The sequence below is a fragment of the Ambystoma mexicanum genome, chromosome 2p (genome assembly GCF_040938575.1).
Source record: "Ambystoma mexicanum isolate Mex_15411 chromosome 2p, UKY_AmexF1_1, whole genome shotgun sequence".
In the NCBI taxonomy this organism is placed as follows: Eukaryota; Metazoa; Chordata; class Amphibia; order Caudata; family Ambystomatidae; genus Ambystoma; species Ambystoma mexicanum.
The window spans coordinates 418,015,654-418,029,601 of record NC_090923.1 but is presented as its reverse complement, the minus strand read 5'-3'; the positions used below and the strand labels follow the sequence as shown (position 1 = coordinate 418,029,601).

Here is a 13,948-nt window from a genome sequence, read left to right as displayed (position 1 = left end):
CATAAGAACATGAAGGAAAATGCTCAACACATACATATTTTTTTGTTTTAATTTCTTTATTGCCTTTTATAACAGTCAACACAAAATAACAACACAACAAACATCAAAACATAACAAACTGGTGGCACTGCTTTCAGGTAGTCTCTCTAGTGCGATAATCGTAGCGCTTGCTCTTCTTAGTATACGTAATTCACGGCTATTCCTTGTCCAGCTGCATGTCCATCCGCCCAATCCCATGAGTGTAAGGACCACACCCTCCGCTTGTTAGACGCTTTCGTTAGAGCTTCCAGCTCCATTAGGTATGGGACCACACTTTCTGACCCCACAGGGTCCTCCGTGTCAGTGTCCTCTCTGGATCCCAGCATTTCCTGTGGATTTGTTTTCCAAGCCACAGCTTGTCGCTACTTTCCCTCAACCTTATTTGTATTGTACTGGTCCATACTACGGTCGCTGCCAATGCCCAACGATTCAAGTCGACCCACCATACTTCTATCCTGGGCACTGTGTCGGTCTTCCACGACATAGCGATCTGGTGTTTCGCCAGGATGCACATCCAGTCTTTTATCTTGGTGTGTCATTTGTGCTTCACCCTTTGGGAATAGTCCCAACAGGTAGCTTTCTGGTCCCATTGTTGCATTTGCACTCCGTCAGCAGCCGCCCTTTCCTTGATGTCTTCACAAAATGTTTGTATTATTGTGGACCCCCCAAAACATGTGGAGCATGTCTGCATTTTCTGCGGCACATCGTGGGCAGGTGTGTATGTTTATGTTTTGGATTTATATAGCGCACCATGTACCCGAGGGCTTTAGGGCGCGGAACATAAAACGAACTGAACTAACACGAGAAACATAAGAATGGCAGAGAGATCATAGCAATGAGATAAGGAGAGAGCCGTATCATTAAAATGGGAGATCAGAGTCTAGGAGAAGGGAGCAGTTTTCAGCCCTTTCTTAAAGACCTCAGTAGATGCGGTAACCCTCAGCGAGAGAGAAAGAGAATTCCATGCCTTGGGTGCTGCAGAAGCAAAGGCAGAATCCCTGGACTTCTTGGTCTTAAAATGAGGAACATGGAGAATATTCGATTCATCAGATCCGAGGGTTCTGATGTTTTTATTAGGGATGATCATTTCTTTAAGATAGGCGGGCATCGTTCTGTGTACACATTTATGTGTAATGAGTAGTAGCCTGAAGGAAATCCTGGCCTGAACAGGGAGCCAGTGCAGAATGCTGCGAGCTTCCAACACATGGTCTCTTCATGCAAGGCATTTAACAACTCGAACAGCTCCATTCTGTAAGACCTGAAGATGATGAAAGTCTTGTAGGGGCAAACCTACCAAAAGGCTGCAACAATAATCTATTTTGGAGCCAACGATGGCCCTTGCCAGAGTTTCTGATTTTTTTTTTTTTTTTTTTTTTTTTCCAGATACAAAATGAAACAATTTAATAAAGTAGGATGCTGAGGAAATAAAAACTGAATATCCTTGTTCGCCTTTTTGAACAGTCTTTGTGGGGTGAGGTACGCTCTGTGGGTGACGTAGAGCTGTCTGCTTGAATCTCACATTTGTTGTATATCTTAGGACCCTTGACCATTCCTGATCCGTGAAGGGCCTCTGGAATTTCGACTCCCATTGGCCTCGCACCTGTAGTTTCTTGGTGTTGCTAGTTTTCACGAGCTGCTCATACAGCCTTGATGTTGTGTGTCCTCCTTCGGAGATGTCGTACCACTTATCTAAGGCCTCCTGTGGTTCCCCGACCTCAGTAAGATACGGCCATCTCCTCTTAATAGTTTGGACCATGCTGTGGTAGTGCATAAATTGCCCTTTATGTATTCCGTTATCTTCTGTGATGGTGTCGAAATCCACCCATTTCCCCTCCTGCCATAGGTCTCCAATCAGTGCCACACAATTAGCCTCCCAGTGTGTCCTATAAGCAGCCAGAGTGTCTGGTCTGGTGAACACAAGTCCCGCCAGGGGGATCTGCAAGGAGCAGGGGTCTCGGGTTCCTTTCAACCTCCACACCCTTTTCCATAGCTTTGGCCCCAGTTTGAGCAGTGTAGGGAGTCTCTTAACCCCTAAATATTCCCATCCAGATGATTTCACGGAAGTAGCAGTTAGTCTATGGAATCTTCATCCCCCAACCATCGGATCACAAACTGCAGCTGCTCCGCTAGATAGTATCTTCCATAGTCCGGCACATTGATTCCCCCAGACAGGTAGCCCCTTTGCAGAGCATGTAGAGCTAGTCTGTTCCGCCCTCCTCCCCACAGGAATTACTCACTATTGTATTCAGTTTCTGCGTATAGTAATTTAAAAATGTCCCCATGATATTGTAGGGTATGTTCGGAAAGTAATATAACAGCCGGGGTAAGACTGGCATTTTTAACAGGGCAGCTCTCGCTATCATCCCCAATGGCAACATCTTCCAAAACTCCATGGACTTCATTGTTTTTTTCTAGGGTCATTTGTGTGTTGCCGGCGTGTGTTTTTCTGCGGGTTCATGATATATGTCTACACCTAAGTAGCGGAAGGTGTGTGGTGGTACAAAATAGATTTTGCTTTGTTTATGGAAATACCCGATAATTTGGCATAGGCGTCTATTGCCTCCAGTTGGTCGGGGAGGTTGTCGCTGGGATTCGTGGCAAACAAAAGGATATCACCAGCGTATAGTGACAAGATGTGTGACGCTGTCTATGCATATGCCTGTATCTGCATATGTAGCCTGCAGGAAGACCGACAGGGGTTCCAGTGCCAGTATATAGAGCATTGGGGATAACGGGCAGCCCTGTTTCGTGCCCCTGTATAGCCTCCACGTTTCCGAGATATGTCTCCCTGTCTTAACTCTGGCCCAAGGGTCTTGATAGAGCAACCTTATCCACCTGAGAAATCCCTCGGCCATACCGTAGTGGGCCAACACCCTGAGAAGCCAATTCCAGTTTAGAGTCGAAGGCCTTAACCACGTCTAAAGACGCTATTGCGCACTCGCTCTGCACGTTACGGGTATGATCCACAACGTGATGTAGCCTCCCCAAGTTCCACGAAGTGTTACTCCCCGGGACATATCCCGTTTGATCGGGTGCGCTAGCATGTGTATGACTTTTTTTAGCCTATTGGCAAGTACAGCCGTTAGGATTTTGCAGTCCTGATTTATCGATGAGCTAGGTCTAGCTAGGGGCGAGGGGGTGTGCCTGGTTTTAAGTTGGCTAGTATCAAGGATTTGCACATGCTGTCTGGAAACTGGCCCATTTCCACTAGCTAGAGTGGCCTTCTACATCTTGTAGAACTCTCCGGGTAGCCCATTGGGTCCTGGGGTCTTGGCTGTCTATTACTTCCTCTACCGTTACGGGTGCTTCAAGCATTTCCTGCATCCAGCTTTGGGAGGTCAATCTGGTCTAATGCGTCTGCAGTATCTGAGTTATGTGCCTTGCGAGTGCTCGAGTATAGGTTCTCATAGAATTCTGAAAAAACATGGTTTATACCCTCTTGGGTCCTCGCCTCTTCCCCAGCTTTATTATTGATCGGGAATTTCTTAACCTCCTGTTTGGTTAGCCAGGCCAGGAGCCTCCCCGGTTTATCCCCTTCAGCATGTAGTCTTTGTGTATATTTCGCATAGTTTAAATTTCCCAGTTTCTCCAAGTTTGCTTTGCACTGTATCCTGAGGGATATCAGTTCAGGTGGTTCCTCCTCCTCCTCCCCCCCACCTGTCCCCTTGCGGGCCTGCCTGTGATTCCATCCTCTTTATTTGTTGTTCAATGTCCCCCAAGTTCTGTCATGACCCTCCCTTAAGTCCTGCTGTCTTCTCAATTTCTGCCCCTCTAACTACTACCTTAAAGGCATCCCACACATTGCCGATCTATCTACGATGCCTGTGTTGAGGTGGAAGTATTCATCTATTGTATCCTGCAGATGCCCATGGACCTCCCCCCCTCCAACAGGGTCCCTGCCCGAAGCCTCCATGTCGGTATAGGTGCCTTCCTATGTGTGTACGCCCATGTTGCCACACATGGTCTGAGAGTGTTCTTGCTCTGTGCTGCGCATTAGTAAATTCCCCTAGTGTCTCGCTACCTGTAGAAAGATATGTGGGGCACTGTAATAGGTGTATCCCTGTTTGTCTGGATGCAGATTCTACCAGACGTCCTGCAGCTTTAGTTGCTCAAATTCTCCAGAGTGCTTTCGCCGGCAGAGCCGGCTTGTTGAATCAATCTCCCGAACGGTCTAGGAGCGGGTCCAAAGCAGTTAAAATCACCTGCCCAAATTAATGCTGCCTCCCGTTACAAGGCTAGCCGTGGTGCCAGCTTCTGGAAGAACGTCCTTGCATCCTGATTTGGGGCGTATGTGTTGACCAAGCACACCTCTTTATCTTCCAGCATCCCATGCACCAGCACCCACCTGCATTCTCTGTCCTGTTCCTGGGTGAGCAGCTGGAATGGTTCCCCCGGAGCTATCCACGTTAGCACCCCTCTGGCATAGGTGGAATAGGTCGAGCTAAACTTTTGTCCACCCCGCTTGGCCGCTATCTTGGATTGCTTGTGTCTTGTGGTAGCATAATGCACAGCGCTCGTCTTCCTACCCTCGTGGTCCTTCTGTTGGTTGCGCCGCTATTCCATCTTGTCCGTATAAAATGTCCTTCTCCTTCTTGTGCCTTGTTCTGAACAAAAAACATAAACTGTGAATGAACGCCCAGCCACCCTACCACCCCCACTCGGGCACTGCTGCTCCTCTTGCACTATCCTCCTAGGTGGGGCAAGTCTGCTGCAGCGTGATGCCTTAACGCTGGCATCTTAACTTGTGAAACACGTGGGGTTCCGTGTCCTGTCTTCTTCTACGGCAGAAGTAAAGTCCATTGCTCCTTCATTTATATTACCGCTGGCCTACGTCGCATCAGTGGTGTCTCAATGTTCATTTTCAGTGTTAGGTTCACACGTCTTGTCACTGGGGAGGGTTCTCATTATTATTAGCATTTCTGGCTCCCTGTTGATCCATCCATATGTGTGCCTCCTCCGTCATTTCAAAGAAGTATGATCTGCATTCTCTCATCACCTTCAGTCTGGCAGGGTAGAGCAGCATGTAATGTATGTTCCCTACCCTGAGGCATTCTTTAGTCGGACCAAAGCGTGCCAGTTGTCTCTGGACCAGAGGCGTATAGTCCAGGTAGATTGTTATTCTGGAGGAGTTCCTGGTTATCACCCACCCACCCCCTCTCTTGAGAATGTTAGTATTTTCTCCCGGTCTTTAAGGTTCATTATCTTGGCGATCATTGATCTTGGAGGGGGGGACTTCTGGTTGTGGTTTCTTGGTCAGGGCCCTGTGGACTCTTGGACTCTCTCCACTGTGAAGCCTTGGGACCGACCCCCCTGACCCAATCTCCTGCAGCAGCAGATTTTCAGCATAGTTTGTGGGGTCCCTGCCTTCCTCTCCCTCCGGCAGTCCAACAATCCAGACGTTATTTCTTCAAGCCCTCCTCTCTGCATCCTCCGCCCTGTGCTCAAGTATCTTCACCCTTTGTAATACATCCGACATTTGGGACTGGGTGGTGGCAATTTCAGTGGTGTTGTTGTGTACCTGCTGTTCCGCCATGCTCACTCGGTCTGCCAGGGGCCTTACATCCTGTCGAAGGAGGCGCATATCTACCATCCACTCATCCAATTTGTTTTCCAGGGACACCTTCAAGGCCGCTATAGCCTCCAGTATGGGGCCCTCTCCTCTGCCCCCTTCATGCTGCTCAGAGCTTCTCGCAGCCATGTTTGCATCTGACGTGGTGGGTTGCTTTTGTCGTGCTTCTTGGCAAAGGATTCCATGCTAGTCTGTTTTGCCTCTAGCACCTTTTGATTTGTCTGGCATCATTCTCTTTGTGACCTTATGCTGGCCTCAGTGCTTCCTCAGTACCAGGAGCGCGATCACCTACCCATGGTGATGCTATTACGTGGTTGTGTGGTGTCCTGCAAGTGTTCGTAGCATAGGTTAGGCTGTCTATTCCAAGTGAGTGGGGGGGGTCTCGCCCCCTTTGATTCCTCGTGGGCCCAGAGGTCCGGTTCGTGTCGTTGCACTGTTCCCTACCTCTCTCTGAGGTCTACTGGGGATTCGCTGCACCTTGCTTGCTAAATGTAGCTTGGTGTCCACCCGTAGCAGATGTTCTCCCCCAAAGTGGTGCGTCCCCCCACTCCCCTTTTTGCTCTTTTGCAGCTGGTTTCTCGCTGCTCACATTGAGTGCATGCTCAATGAATGTGTGTCTTGTATTGGCCCGGCGCAGCCTTGCGGGTACAGTTCAATGGGCCGTATGAAACATTGTGGGTTGTGCTCCCCACGTATCAACATAATATATGCCCTTGTTTCAGTTGTCCATTCTTGCAATGCGCTGTTAATCGCCCCTATCTGTGCAGAGGATATGCTTTAGTTCCCTCCGTGATCCGAAGTTAGCCTCGCTATGCTCCCCTCATTCTCCCGCTCTTCCAGCCATGTTGCACCATAGACAGTTTTTGCGGGATTATTGTAATGCTCACCTGGTTCCCTTGGAGGCGCGGGTCTTGACTGGGCGGTGAAACCGTCTTCAACGTTAGGCGTAGGATTCGTTTGGCTCCCGGATTTGGCCCCCGGATTTGGCCCCTTTCTCACCGAAAGTTTGACCAGAAGGGTGAGGTGTCTTAAATAGGTGAATGCTGGGCTCTCCATCCTGCGTCTTGTGCAGGGGCGCTGGGTCCAGTTCTTCACTGGATATGAGTTCAGCCTCTTGATTGCAGAGGGTAAGTTGAGAGCGATGCCGCCGTGTGCTGCACGAGCGTGACTTTTAAGTATTAAAGTTCCCTTTAGATTGCTCTCTTCAAATGTCTTATCTCCTTAATGTCTGTCTTTTTTCCTTTTCAGATGCTGTCGGTGCCGAAGAAGATGCTCCCCCAGGTTCGTGGCAGAGAGCGTAACAAGACGATGGTGAATACGAAGGCACGTAAGTAGAAAGGCTGCTCTAGGGCTGTAGAATGCACCTTAATGTCTCTTTTGTCTTTACAGGTGCCGGAATGCAGCGCGAGCAGAGTTGGAGCGAGCGTAACACAGGTAAGCAGTTTTGTAACTAAGCGTTACTAACCAATGTTCTTTGTCTTTGCAGGCCCGATGCCGGACGAGAAATGCAGAAAAAACGCCTTGAATGCTGCCGATGGATCGGGTAAGTTGAAGCGCTAACTTTGCCTTTGCCTAACCTGTGCCTTTTGTTTTGCAGGAGCTGCTGAAGACTGAAGATTGGTTCCCAGCAGGTAATTTTCGTATCCACAGGATCCGGAACTGAAGATTCGCTGGAGCTGACACGGTGAGCGTCCTGCTGCAGATGCAGAATAACGCGAAGCACGTTGCACCAATCGGGTGTGGTTTAAATAGTCCATAGGAGTGCTTAGGTGTCTTCTTCCACAGCCTTGCCCAGGCAAAAGAGTTCCTGCTTCCAGAAGGGGTCCAGCATCAATGATCCAGGGAGTGGTGCCTGCCCCACCCAGAAGGAAAAGTAGTCCCTGCCAGAAGAGAGTGAAACATCATCTTGCTGGTAAGTAAGCAGCATGGTCTGCTGCAGGTAGGTCCACCCAAGCACTTTCACACTTGTTATGAGCCCGGCGCTTCCTGTGCCGGGACGGGTCCATGCTATGAGCCTGGCACCACCGGTGCCAGGACAAGGTCCAAAAGGTCCCTATTGGGACTTGCTGGTGGCGATAGTATATGTTATGAGCCTGCTTCCAAGGATGTTGGGTAGGTCCTGACTCTTGGGAAGCAGTGGTCATGACAATTATGGGGTTACTCGCCTACCTTGCATGTGCCCCTCTGTTTCACTTCTGGCGAGCGGGTCAGGGAATGCAAGGATCCGAGCAACACGCGCGTAGATCCTACTACGGCCTCTCTCCAGCTACCCCTCATTACTACTCCGCCCACTCTACTGCGGCTATTACTTTATTACTATCACTCTACTACCTCTTCTCCCTCTAGTTTTACTCTTTTACAGTTGTAACCGCCACCACGACTACTACTTACTACCCAGCTCTCTCACACACTACTATCACTTCAATAGTGTCGCTACCACTACCTCTATCTTCTACTCTATTGCTTTCTACACACTCCTTACTCTCGCACACAAACACTCAAATACCCCCCCCCCCTCCAATAGCCTTTGCCCTTCTTTCTCTCTTGCCCCCTCTGATCTCTTTAATGTCTTCCACCTCCTATCCTCATTCAACTAACCAACACTAGGCCACTCATAGACACTTCATTAAATACCCCTCCCAGGTTTGGCCACTTAACGTGTCCAATAGCTTACCTTCCTTGAGGGTGGTGTGTGACAGGGACCTTGGGAGGGCTCTAAAATGGCTTGTAAGCTCCACCTCCTTGTTCCAGGCAGTCTTGTCATAATTTTACCTGGGTCCCATAGGGAACTATTGTTCCCAATCTTCCTGGCTTTTTTGTAGACCTAATTTGATTTATATCTTTCTTTAGTGGGGTTGTCGCTTCTTCATGGTGGTCTTAGTTTAATATATATAATATCCCTGGTGAAGTAGTGGGTGATTTATTATTTCTTTTTTGTATTTATTTTTCTGCCCTCCCCATCTCCTTATCCGCAGGCTCCAGCTGGGACTGACAGCTGGAGCTGCGTCCTGGCGGTTGCTGCCATGCTCCACTGCCACCCGGTGGCAGCCTCCCAGCTGCTCTGGTCTCTGCCACACTGCAGCGGCTCTCTGGATCATGGCTTTGCCCCCTTCGCTCTCCCTGCTGGTGATTCTGGCTGCATCGTCCTATCTCTAGGCTCTTCTGGTGGGGAGATGAACCTGCTGCCTCCCTGCCCAGTGCTCTATTGGCCACTGCTGCAGCCCCGGGCTGGCTCACGTGGCCTGGCTTCTCAGATTTCCTGGTGTGGCGGGTGGTTGTGGTGCCAGCTCCTCTACTTCCATGACTCCCTGGGACAGCTCCCCTGTTGGGGCACGTCTCCGTGGAAGGGACACCACCACCTCCTTCAGTCCAGGCAGTGCTTTAATTTGTGGGGGTGGTTGCTGGTGCCCAACACCACTCTTTTTTGGGGACCGGAACTAATCATAGGGGGGGCCAGCGCACGTGCAATTGCTTTATTTGATCTTCCACTTCATAATTATAAATCATTGGGTTTGTTTGTCATTGTGATTTCTCGTGCTTGCAGGTGCAGGCCATGGCTGGCTGGGCCTGGGAGGGGCCAGCAATAGCAATGAACAACAAGTTACAAACAGGCAATGAAAACTGCCATTTTGTTGTTACTGTGCAGTATTTGATACATTCTGTATAGTAACACAGAATGTGCAGTTTTCATTGGCTGTTCTTCTGGGCCAGTGAAATCACATGGTGACCTTGTGTTGTTACAGGAGGCAGTGCAGCGCCACCTTCATTTCAAGAGTTATGTGTGGGGGGGGGGTAGAGGTAGAGAGAGAGAGAGGTAGAGGGAGAGAGAGGTAGAGAGAGAGAGAGGTAGAGAGAGAGAGAGGTAGAGAGAGAGGTAGAGAGAGAGGTAGAGAGAGAGGTAGAGAGAGAGAGAGAGAGAGAGAGAGAGAGAGAGAGACAGACAGACAGACAGAGACCCCCCCAGTCGGTAAAAGCAGGTAAGTCTGGACCGCAAAACAGCAGCCTTGCAGGATCAAAACGGTGATCAGGCAAGAAAGGCCCAAGTCGGGGGGCGGCGCGGTCCCCTGGTGGTGTCCTCACTGCCCAGGAGTCAGGGGCCCGTCCGCACCCAGGCTTCTGTCTGTGTGACCTGTGTGCTGCTGACTGCAGTGCCAGGCCAATTTCTGTGACCACCAGGCAGGGCTGCCGCGACGCAGATTGAGTCAGATGACTCTGCTGCGGCGCGGGCCCGTGGATTGTGCCCAAATTAGTATGTTTTTTACTTTTTTTCTTTTAAAACCTGACCTTCCGTGGGGCCGATGGCCGAGGCCCCGCCACACAGAAGGTAGGTTTTAAAAGAAATAAGTATTTTTGAGTGGCGGCTGGGGCCCATCACTTCGAAAGTGATGGGCCCCAGCCACCCAAATATGTTTTTTCTTTTAAAATCTTACCTCTGTGGGGCCGCTGCTGCTGCACATCTATTTTTGTCATCAGCATGGCCGCGGTGGCTGGGTGGCCCCACAGAAGGTAGCCTAAAGTGATTGAGGCAGCTCAGGCAGCCAGGACCGGGCGGGGCACCGGCGGCTGCGTGGTCCTTGTCCCTGGTTGAGTCCTGCTGGGCTTGTCACCCCTTTGTATTAGAGTCCGACTGGGGTGGCCATGGCCGGGTGGCCCTCATGTCTCGGTGAAGTTGCGAGTATTGAACATGGGATGGGTCCCCCCAGGACACTACGTGCACAGCCCCCAGGTCACCATGAGCACAGTCCCGGGACACTGAGCACAGCCCTCCCACCCCCTCTGGAATCCATGAGCACAGCCACAGACCCCCTGAAACAATGTGAGCACAGCCCACCGGAACACTACGTGCACAGGCAGCCAAGGGGATCACTAATGCGCAGCCCCCCCAGGACACCGCGTGCGCAGCCCCCCCAGGACACCACGTGCGCAGCCCCCCCAGGACACCGCGTGCGCAGCCCCCCAGGACCGTGCATGCACAGCCCACCAGGACCCTGCATGCACAGCCCCCCCCCCCCGGACACAGCGTACACGGCCCCCTCAGGACATTGGGTGCTCTCAGCCTCCAGGACAACGGGTGCGCAGCCCCTCAGGACAGCATGTGCACAGACAGCCCCTCAGGACTGCACAGTGCATGCAGCTTCGTTTGTGTCAGTTAGCAATCCAGCCCCATGCCCCACATCACCTGAGCAAAGCCGCAATATCCTGGGGTGGAGCGGGTGGGGGTCCCGAAATCCTTGGCCCAAGTGATGTGCGTTTAGCCCCCCTTCACTACGCGGTACACCACGAGGCCATGTGCAGGTTTTTACACTTGCATATTTCCTTTTCCATAATTTCGATCCTTCGGGCACCCGTCTGCCCGTTTGACAACATTTTGATTGCAGGCACGAGCAGCCATGGTCTTGTCACCTATGCCTTTCTCCACTGCACTAACATACTGCACTGCTTCCTTCACCCCAAAACGCACACCCGGCAGAGTACCGGAAAGGATTCAGGCGATGCAGGGGCTGAGTGTTTCGTTTTCATTGAAAAGATAGCACCGGCTCGGACTGGCCTATAGGGCAAAAATAGCATCCGGCTCGGACTGGCTTATAGGGCAATGCACAAACCAAAAACACAAAATGCTGCTGTGGGCCAGCTTTTTTGGTCCATGTGGGCCACTCTTTTGTCCCATGTGGGCCAGTTTGACAAGTTACTTCACCATTCGACTAGTAGTTTGGGCCAGTGGCACTGAAAAAATACTCTTTAAAATGCACAATTTGCCTCACATTTTATCAAAAAGCCTCCCCCGTGGGTACTACTCAGCCTGTCGCAAAAGGAATGAATTGTCGTTTGCAACTTTGGCCACTTTTTCATTGGCGCCCGACTCGAGACAATTGTATGCCCAACAACACCATGCTCATGCTTGAAGGAAGAGTGAGGGGGGATGCATTTATGAGATATGATGACTGATAAGGGCTTGAGAGTAAATTGATTACACAAAACACCTGGATGAGGTGACTGAAGAACAGGCTGAGTGGAGGGTGCTCTTCCTGGAAGTAACCGATTAACAATACTTGGTGTACTTTAACAGACTGTCAGATGGGGCAGAAGGGGTAGAGACAAATGCAGTGTAACAGTGACTGAAACAGATTGCTTTTTTATTTATTTGCATTTTTAAAGCGCTCACACATCCCAGGGGCATCGAGGCGCAGTTACAGGAGGAGCATGTCTTAGTTGCATATTTTTAATGCGCTTAATACCCAGATGTTTCGAAGTGAGGAGTCGGGGATCGAACCTGTGTTGCTTTGTGTCGTCTTGCTTCCAAGTGGAGCACATTGCCGCTGAGGTATCCTGAGTCCCGGGACAATGATTGCAACGCAGCAGTGAAAAGGGACCTTTACTTGATGGGAGTACACAATGGATACCTACCTCCGACTCTGGAAAAGATGGCAAGAACAAGATCTGAAAAAAAAATGCTCTTGTATGCGCCAGTGAGGACTTTGTATTATTTGGCACACATAGTCAGAAAGCTAGAGCAATCAGTTTAGACTAATTGAGTTTATGACACAACTTATTTCATTGTGCGTCTTAAAGCAATGAAAATAAGTGGGTAAATAAATATTTTGCCTTTTGCATCGTATAGTTTTCCATCCAGGATGTGGAAAATAAAGATACACTGATATTATGTTGGCCCAACATGCTGCTATATGGATTTACATGTTGTCATGAAGCTTTTATGCAATTTGTGTATTTTGCAAGTAAACTATAGGACAGTATTGTAGGTCTTGTTGACAACCAAAACTGAAATATTTGTTCCATGTAAAGCATGGAAGAAGGTGGCTGTTCTGTTCCAAAATTGGGTTAAAATGCTTGCTTCGCTGTTCAGCATAAGTGTGTGATCCCGGGCAAATAATGTAATCTCACCCTGACTTCGACTGCAAAGAGTGTCTCTCTACCCGCTTCTTCCCCTCTGCATTTTTGAAGGAAAGTTGCCATAGAAACTTTGCCCTGTTAGTAAAATGTCTCACTTGCAATACCTACAGATTTGGCCCACTGTGTCCTAGGCTTTCTTTTTCCTACCCTCAAGTCTGAGTTTATACACTCCACCGAGTGGGGAGTCTAAGGGTGTGCAGCTCAGAGCAGAATAACCTGATGCTGTATTACAAAGTAACAAGTAAGGGAGCACCTGTAAAATACCTCCTGCTAATAAAGTAACTGCGACCTGTACATCCACAACCCAAGTCAGTGTATTATTTCTGGGGGAGGTTATGGGAAAAGGGAAATGTGTGGAGGGCCGCAGGTTAAACCAAAGTGAATTTATAAACCAGGTAAATCAAATGCAGGGCCTGCGGAAGGCCAGTGTGGGGTGTTGCGGCTAAGCAGGGGGATGCGCCGAGTGCAAGGAGGAATGTAGCAGACACCATCATAGCCGCTACACGCAGCCGGACACACTCGCGCCCATGTACCCCATCTCCCTCCAACAACAGGATGGGGGGGGGATCAGAGGTGGGGGGGTCTCCTCAGACAGGATGGCACAAGGAGACAGGAGAAGGGAGGGAGCAAGGAGGTGCAAAAGGGGAATTGGGGGAGCGGCCTAGACCATCCCCTATCTCAGGCTTAAAGACACAGGGAGGTGAGGGAAACAGCCTCATTCTCTGACAACCAAGAAGTGTTTTCCAACTTTAAAGCATTATACTTTCTCAACCCATGTGTTCCCTTCCCCCATCCATTCCACTACTAGCCTATGCTAGCAGTTGCTGCAGCACCAAACGTGACATGGAGCAGCAGCAGTGTGATGGGCTGGTGGTGGGCCGATCTAGGTCTAGCACTGAACAGGCGCGGGCCGTGCGCCCGCACTACGGGCAGCGCCCCACGCAGCATTATGGGGCCAATATTTTTTGGGCACTGGCACTTATTTTTTTACAAATTAAGCACTGAGTCCAGGTAAAATGTGTCAGGGTGGTGTCCTGCCCACACGCTCTTCGACACTGTTCGAAGTGTTTGGGTTTGGGGTCCCTACCTTTCCCGACAAGGCCTGACTAGATGCTTTATGAAATTGCTGCTCAAATAGCCCATATTGTTCTGGGTTTTCAAATTATGTTTCTGCAAATAAGGCATAATGTCCTCCACGATGACATAAAGCAGGCTTTATGATAGCCTCAATCATACTGCATGCTTTCAGATACCACCTGTGCATTCTGGGCGGATAGTCCTAAGATTATTTCTGCACTTAGGATACCAGCAGATGGAGTAAAACTGGAATGGATTACTGACTTGAAGAAGTAGGAAATTGATTGAGGTGACGTATGTGCACCGAAATCAAAGGAAGCAAAAAAGTGTCCTCTTCATTGTAGTGTTTTTCGA

The 13,948-nt window shown here is 49.8% G+C and overlaps 1 protein-coding gene and 1 long non-coding RNA gene across 2 annotated transcripts in view; one reads left to right on the top strand and one right to left on the bottom strand.

Moving 5' to 3' along the window:
* LOC138566455 (uncharacterized) overlaps positions 1-13,948 on the bottom strand; it is a 215,505-nt gene that overhangs the window by 68,509 nt on the left and 133,048 nt on the right. The window lies entirely within an intron of this gene.
* The window catches only part of RPP14 (ribonuclease P/MRP subunit p14), an 86,450-nt gene that overhangs the window by 56,074 nt on the left and 16,428 nt on the right, over positions 1-13,948 (top strand). The window lies entirely within an intron of this gene.